Below are 7609 nucleotides of genomic sequence, written 5' to 3' on the forward strand. Positions count from 1 at the left end.
TTGTATTGTGAACATCACATAAAAAGCACATACTAGAAAGCTATGTATGATGTTCTTAATACCTACTTTTGACCATAGTATTCTACGGTGGTCACATCACATCAAAAGGACTTATTAGAAGCTATGTATGTTCTCACTTCATCGTCGCCTCGCGGTACGAAGAAATACCTTTACAGCAAAGGTGCGAAACCTTGGAATGGACAAAACTATTGTTGGAAATATTTCTAAGCTTGTATTTCCTCCTTTGAATGGATAATCGTCGTGATAGCACTCTATTAGCTAAATCATTTGAAAGTTGGTCATAACAGCTCGAAATTTAATGAGAGAGAGAGAGAGAGCAAAGGCAAAACCCCCAAGGAAGAACATTGTATGATGCCCACAACCCAACAAAGTAGTGCTACTTTCTAAGGTCATAAAAGGCATTTTATGCTATGTGTTTATATAAGAGATTGCAAGAAGTTGAATGTCTTACACCGTCAACCAAGTTTTTATTCAAGGCTTCCTATAAGCGTATGTGAGTGAGTACTCACATGCATCTCAATTTGGATTTCTAAAAAAACGTTTTAATATTTTTAAATGTGTTACGGTTGCTAGAGATAACGTTTTACCTATAGAATCATAAATAATAATGCGTTGATTGCATGATGACGGGCTGGTGCGGATTTGTTTAGGCTGTGAGAAGGAACAGGTATTGCAATATCACAGTAGGTAAAAGTTGAGTTCCGTGGATCAGCATGCCGGGTTCCATAGTGTAGTGGTCATCACGTTCGCTTTACACGCGAAAGGTCGCGAGTTCGAAACTCGCTGGAACCAGCGTTTCTTTGCCTTTAGGTATGTTACTATGCATACATAGCCTATATGCTCCCCAAAACTTTTTTGCGGTTTGTATTTATTAATTAATTGCTACCTCCTGTGCACGTGTCTTTTTTTCACAATTTTATGTAAGGTTTGCATGTAATATGCTTTGCACGTCTCTTTCTTACAAATCTATGTAAGCTTTGCATGCGTTATCATTCGATTCGTCTCCCCTTGCGTTTGGATCACAATGTTCCTCCCAAAGGTCATAATATTATGTGCTCTTTGTGACCTCTAATTTTTTCTTTTCTGGATTACAGATCTTCCTATTATTCCATAAATTTTTCGGAAGCATAGAGCATATTAATAGGTTTATATTTAGGTATTTGCCAAATAAAAGCACCCAATATTATTTAAGGGTTGCGTCTATGAGGCTTTCGTGCATATATATTCAATGTTTCTATATGAACTGAAGTTCGAATAGAAAAATCTAGTTTGCAGTATAGTATATTTGCAGTATACCATAGTCAGTGTTTGAAAATTCAGTGTTATCGAACAGAAAAATCTAGTTTGCAGATTTTTGGTTTTTACGAGATGATATGTACTTTTAATTTCTTGTAAAATGAGATTTGATATTTAGTCGATTTAAAATAAATGCTTATTATGTTTCTTTAGTTTTGTAACATTTAATTAATTAATTATTTATTTTTCCAATTATTATTATATTTGGTGTATTTTTTTTTGGTTTATTTTTTTTCCTCCCTATTTTTCATTTTCAAAGACCTTTTTTTTAATATTAAAAAATATGTATAATTTTTTGTTAAAAATAAAGAATTTTATAAACCATGTATCATGAAACATTTTTGAAAATTAATATTTAAATTAGTAAAGAACTTGTTTGATAAATTTATTATTTAAGTTACATCACAAAAGCTTGTTATTATTAAATTAATAACGTTATCAAAATTTACAAAAGTTATTAAAAATTTAAAAAAAGTCACACTGTTTAAAAATAAATATTTGTTTATTATAATTTATGATAACCAAAATTTTATTTAAAATTTTCATTTTTTTGGCTCTTGATTTTTTATTTTTTTTATTTTTTTAAAATAAAAACATAAAATTTAACATTTTGTATTTATGATAATAAACAATTCATTTATATTATTTATCTTTTAAGAATTGATTTATGATGTTATATTTACAATAACCAAAAAGTCATTTTTTATTTTTTCTCTTTCAGCTCTTAATTTCTTTATTGAAATATGATTTTTCAAATAAAAAAATATAATGATCTATGTTAAATTTGTGATACTAAACAGTTGATTTCAATTCTCTCTTTTAAGAATTTATATATGTTTGAAGAGTGCAAATTCCTTTTGATTTGTTAAGTTATTAATTTGATTCCATTTTGCATTTCTTCTTGAAGGTTTAAGCAAGCTAGACGCAAATGGCAAAAAACTAATACAGAATGAAAAGAATGCAGATTTTGAACCATCTGTACACAAAATCCCTTCGTTTCCAGCCGAAAAAAAACCAGGCTCTTTGAAGTATCGGTTACAATTGCAATCGGCAATAGAGATATTAACTTATCATGCTGGGAACCCTTGGAGGAATTTGTGAGGATGGAGTGTTTACAAGGTCTCTTTGCACTTGAAAAAGGAGGAACCTTAAATCATTTGCACTTTCAAATGGTTGCTAGTTTAATGGCACCATCCCTGATAAGCATAGGGAAAACCATAAAGAGATATTTAGGATGGGATTTGTTTAAACCTGACAGTGCATTGGTTATGTGTAAAGGTTTTAGACAGGTTAAAATGCATACCCTAGAAGGCATGGTGGGTTATTGCATGAAAGATTTGCACAAACCACACTTTAAATTTTTCTCACACAACATATCTGTTGATGAGATTATTAGAGGTCGTCAAGTATATGCCTTATATGGCCAGGGAGACTTAAAAAATAAAGTATGCTTATCAGCTGTGAATCTTTTTGAAAGAGCCTATGTCTATTTGGATAATTACATAGCCAATAAACTTGGGGCCTCTTTACAAACCACACTCTTGAAAATGATTCGTACTGAAAAGTATGCTTATCAACTGTGAATCTTTTTGAAAGAGCCTATGTCTATTTGGATAATTACATAGCCAATAAACTTGGGGCCTCTTTACAAACCACACTCTTGAAAATGATTCGTACTGGAAAGTACTACCCGGCAGCCTCATGGATTATTCCAAAAACAGGGTCCGGTATGAGCAAGAAAACATCAGCCAGCAATGTGGAAAGTGATGAAACTACTGCATCTCACTCAATGCATAGATATAGAAGAGATTTTCTTTGTAGATACTCCTCCTACCAGGTACTTTGATCCATTCAATGCAAGAGAAAGCGGAGATTATGAAGAGGATAATGATGGTGATGCACTCCAAGACAATAACAATAATCTACCACCCACAGGAACCTGATCAAATCCAATAGCAACGATGATGATCGACAACCCCAATCACCGCATGATTACAATACATCTTATTTATATGTATGGGAGAGAGCTTATAAATTCAAAAAAGCCATTGTAGATGGTGATGAATTTGTCCCGCTCTCTCCTGAAATCTGCAAGTTTGTTGGTCTAACAGAAGAGAAAGCTTGTTTTGTTTGGCTTTTGCTCTTGCTTTTCCTTGAATGTAATTACAACAACTTTCTTTGTAAGCTTTCACAATAACTAACATGTCTCATTTTTTAAATTTTACATTGTCGTATATTCTTTTTTTAAAACATATATTTTGATAATATTAATTTTTTAGAATTTGGTTGCTTAAAATAAGATTAAATTTCCAAAAACGATAAGGTTATACCTTATTGTTAAATTTACAAACCTTAATTTTTTCTATGTTTTTAAAAACCACCCACAAAAAAATAAATAAATAAATATCAAAGAGTGAATATGCATTTTTGTCTATAGGTATGTTACTATGGCCTTTAAGTAAGGGCCATAATTTTGTTGTATTAATTAATTAATGGACATGCACGGTGTTGATGACTATAGACTTAGGGGATTACTAATGAAACACCAATCCTTGATTTGAAGCGCACAGTCTCCACCAAAATTGGTGAGAGAGAGAACGTCGACTTTATTGATCTAGAGAGACCAATCGACGGAGAGACTTGAACCTAGGTGGGTCCATGTCATTCCAAGGGCAATCCCACTAGCCATGTCTACCCCCCTAAGGTGAGAGTAATCTAGATCCATCACCCACTCTTGCCAATCCATAGTTCTCAAAATAAAAACATCAAGGGAGATATGTAAAGGGAAAAATACTAAGCTTTATATTAGTCATGAAAATAAATATAATGATTACTAGTCTCATAACTAGTCATGATAAAAGTGGGTGTATATCATTTAACAAACTAAATGTTTTGAAAATATATAGAACACACTAAATATGCTCAAAATGTTATTGTAATAATCTTGAATGCTAAAAGTGTGTGTACATACATAGAACAAGTTAAATGGTGAAAGTGTGTGTACCGGTATTAAAGTTATGACAAGCTTCATGCACTAAAAAGGTACTCACAAGAGCCCTAATAATTACTAATGTGTGTACTCAAGCTACCTTAAACCCTTAAAAATTCCCCCTCATCACTCTTTTTAGTTTATTATTAGGTGGTGGTTTATAGTACACACATTGGTGAATATTAGGGTTCTTGTGAGTACCCCATTTTAAGGCTCACGGTTTGCTGTGTGGCTAAGGACATAATGTTACGTAAATACCCTTGTGGATCCCTTGGTTTTAAGGTAGATATTGACTCTTTACGCTTCCTCATGTTCCTTGTCTGAGCGAAGAGGAAATGGAACTTGGTTTCGTGGGTGAAGAAGATTCTATAATGGGCTCTTATAGAAAGTGGGACTCCTGCTTGCACTATATTTTCTTACTATTGGGTGTTTTGTAGAATAATAATCCCTAATGGTATATTTTCTTACTATTGGGTGTTTTGTAGAATAATCATCCCTAATGGTATAATAGAAGAGATATGCCTCAATCGTTATAAGTGTGGTTGTTGGGCTACTTGGTTGTTGGACTAGCTTGGGAAACCCAACTTAGGATTGATTAACAAATGTTTGAAACATTGTGGCCTCCAACATGGTTTGAGGGAGCAAAACCTTGAGGAGTCTTGTCCTCAAGGTTTCCTGATGGAGAAAACCTTGAGGGTTCTTATCCTGCTCCTTCATCGAAGCTTTGCCCAAAGATAGGGTAGTTGAATACCCTTTTCATAAAATTTATGGTACTATTTATAGAGCCAGTTTTGCTAAATCTGGGCTCAGAGGATCGTGGTGGCTCCCCTTTTTAGAGTTTTTGCTATTCCTTACTTTTGTTTGTATTTAGTTGGCTCACTCATCCCCCAAATCTCCTTGTTTAAGGTGGAACCAAAGGAGTCTTGCCGTCTTAATAGGGGAGTAGTCTATTGAGTGTTGGTCATTTGCTAGGACCAAAGGCTGGGTGGGTTTTGACGAAGTATGGTTTGATGCACTACAATGGATTGCTTATCATTTTCAACAAGTAGTCTGGATGATCAGGTTCGCTTCAAAGGGTTTCATCCTCTCTCAAATGAAATGATTTCAAACATGTATGTTCTGCTCAAACTATGAAAAAATAAGTTTTTTTTGCTAGGCTCATGTCTCTAGGTTCGTGCTTGTAGACAGATCTTTGGGCTCAAGCCTCTAGACTCATGCTTGTAGACATATGCAAATCTTGTGAGCTAAGATCACATCATATAACTCTAGTGAGCTAAACTCACATAAACCTAGTGGGCTCACATCTACAGACTGTCTTTGAATTCATACATCTAGACTCACATTTGTAGGCCCACACCTTTTTTATATAAACTAGACTCATGGATTTGATTTTTATGAAATAGGCCTACATGAGCATAGACTTTTATGAGAGAGGCCTATGATAGGGTTGGTGTGCAATAATAATATTTAATACCTGAAAAGAACAAGAATTTTCCTTGAAAGTTATAGTTTGGTACATATTGTATGACATGAAAAACATTAAAGAACATGAGTAGATGTGTAATAATTATATTTAATACTTGAAAGAACAAGAATTCTCCTTGGAAGTTGTAGCTAGTACAGATTATATGATATGAAAATCTTGAATTTAAGGACATAAGTAGGTATGTCTTATAAGTCTTTAAGGAAGTTTTGATTTAGTTGGTACAATATTAGGGATACCTACCTCTAAACTCATGTCTGTTGACTCACGTCTAATGACTCATGCCTCCAAACTCATAACTCACGTGTCCAAACTCACAGCTCACATGTCGAAACTCACGGATCACGTGTCCAAGATCACACCTCATATGTCTAGACTCACACCTCACGTGTCTAAACTCATAACTCACATGTCCAGACTCACCACTCATATATCTAGACTCACATCTCATATACCTATACTCATAGCTCACGTGTCTAGGCTCATGGCTCACATCTGGTCTGATTTGACTCAAGTCTTTTTTTCACAAGACTATAGGCTCATGTCTCCCAACCCAAGAGATGATTTTGCCTACTTTTTGGAGTTTCAAATGATTTCTTGGACTTACTGGTGGGTAGGGGTTTTAAAAAAGGTTCCTTATCTTAATTAATGATGGTTGTGCAAGTGGATAAGTGTTTTTTATATTTTTGTTTTATTGATTTTGCATACTTTTAAGCTTCCAATTCCAACAATGCATGCTCTAAGCTATCAATTCCAACAATGCATGAAAAAACATGAAATACATAAATAAAACTTAATTATTCCACTCTAATCCACACCTAATGAAGCTCAATGTTTTATCTTTTCAAAGTGGTTTCCAAACCTAATCACAAATTCTATGCTATTCCTTGGCTTAATACAATAAGGTCTAAGCCTTGTGGGATTCAAAATCATGCAAAAGGCCTCACTGTAATAGCGTAACATTGTTACACCGCCACAATGGGTCAACCTAGAGTACCACCTCAGAGCATTCAATGGACCATTGGAAGCAAAGGTGAACCATAACAAACACAAGGACCAGTGCGCACGAACCGGCATTGAAGGCACCAATTGACACTCCAACGGGCATTTCCTAGAGATAGGAGATTCTAACAAAGGCTGCCACCTTGGGGCATCTATCAAAGATAGGAGATGCCACCTACTCCATTTACCTCACCACGTCTTGCTGAAAGGCTTATATGGTCACTCTAGTCATCTTGAAGGACATCCTTCATGCTTCATCCTTCATACCGCACTGTAGCCTTAGCCTAGGTCTACTGCAGTCACCTGTCACTCATGAACTTGAGCTATGTGTCGTCCTCTTCATTGTGACCTCTGCCAAGCCTTGCATGGTACAATGAAGGACATGTATCAGTGTTCTTAGAGTAGTGAAAGTGTTTCCAGCTTCTTGTTCACTTGCAATCTTATTTTCTGGAAATCTTGTCACTTGTGTTATGTTCTGCTCCATAGTGTCTACTAGTACGTGTGCTGTGTGTCACAATATCAGCATCAAGGAATCCAAACATATTGTCTAGAGAAGAGCCACCACTAAGTTTTCTAGGCAACTAGCCTTGCTATAGGTACACCAAAATTTGGCATGCTAGGTGGGACTCTTGATACTTGGAGTATTGTTAGCTCACCCTTATCTTTCTCTCTGCATGCCCAATATACGCTCTCGTGCTAGTCTGATCAGTTCATCCAAAATTCCTCTCTCAATACATTGCTAAAGTTAGAAGAGGTTCAATTATGTACTACCTAGGGATCCCCTTCCACCTCTCCCTATGGTAGCTAACCTCGGTAAT

General features: G+C 35.0%; 1 non-coding gene across 1 annotated transcript; it reads left to right on the forward strand.

The window, feature by feature from the left end:
- The first annotated feature begins 740 nt into the window (after nt 1-740).
- TRNAV-UAC (transfer RNA valine (anticodon UAC)) lies at nt 741-813 on the forward strand. Its single transcript has one exon. It is a non-coding gene; the product is annotated as a tRNA-Val (tRNA).
- The last annotated feature ends 6796 nt before the right edge of the window (nt 814-7609 follow it).

Source organism: Cibotium barometz, chromosome 7 (genome assembly GCF_041138505.1).
Source record: "Cibotium barometz isolate CiBa-2024 chromosome 7, ASM4113850v1, whole genome shotgun sequence".
Lineage (NCBI taxonomy): Eukaryota > Viridiplantae > Streptophyta > Polypodiopsida > Cyatheales > Cibotiaceae > Cibotium > Cibotium barometz.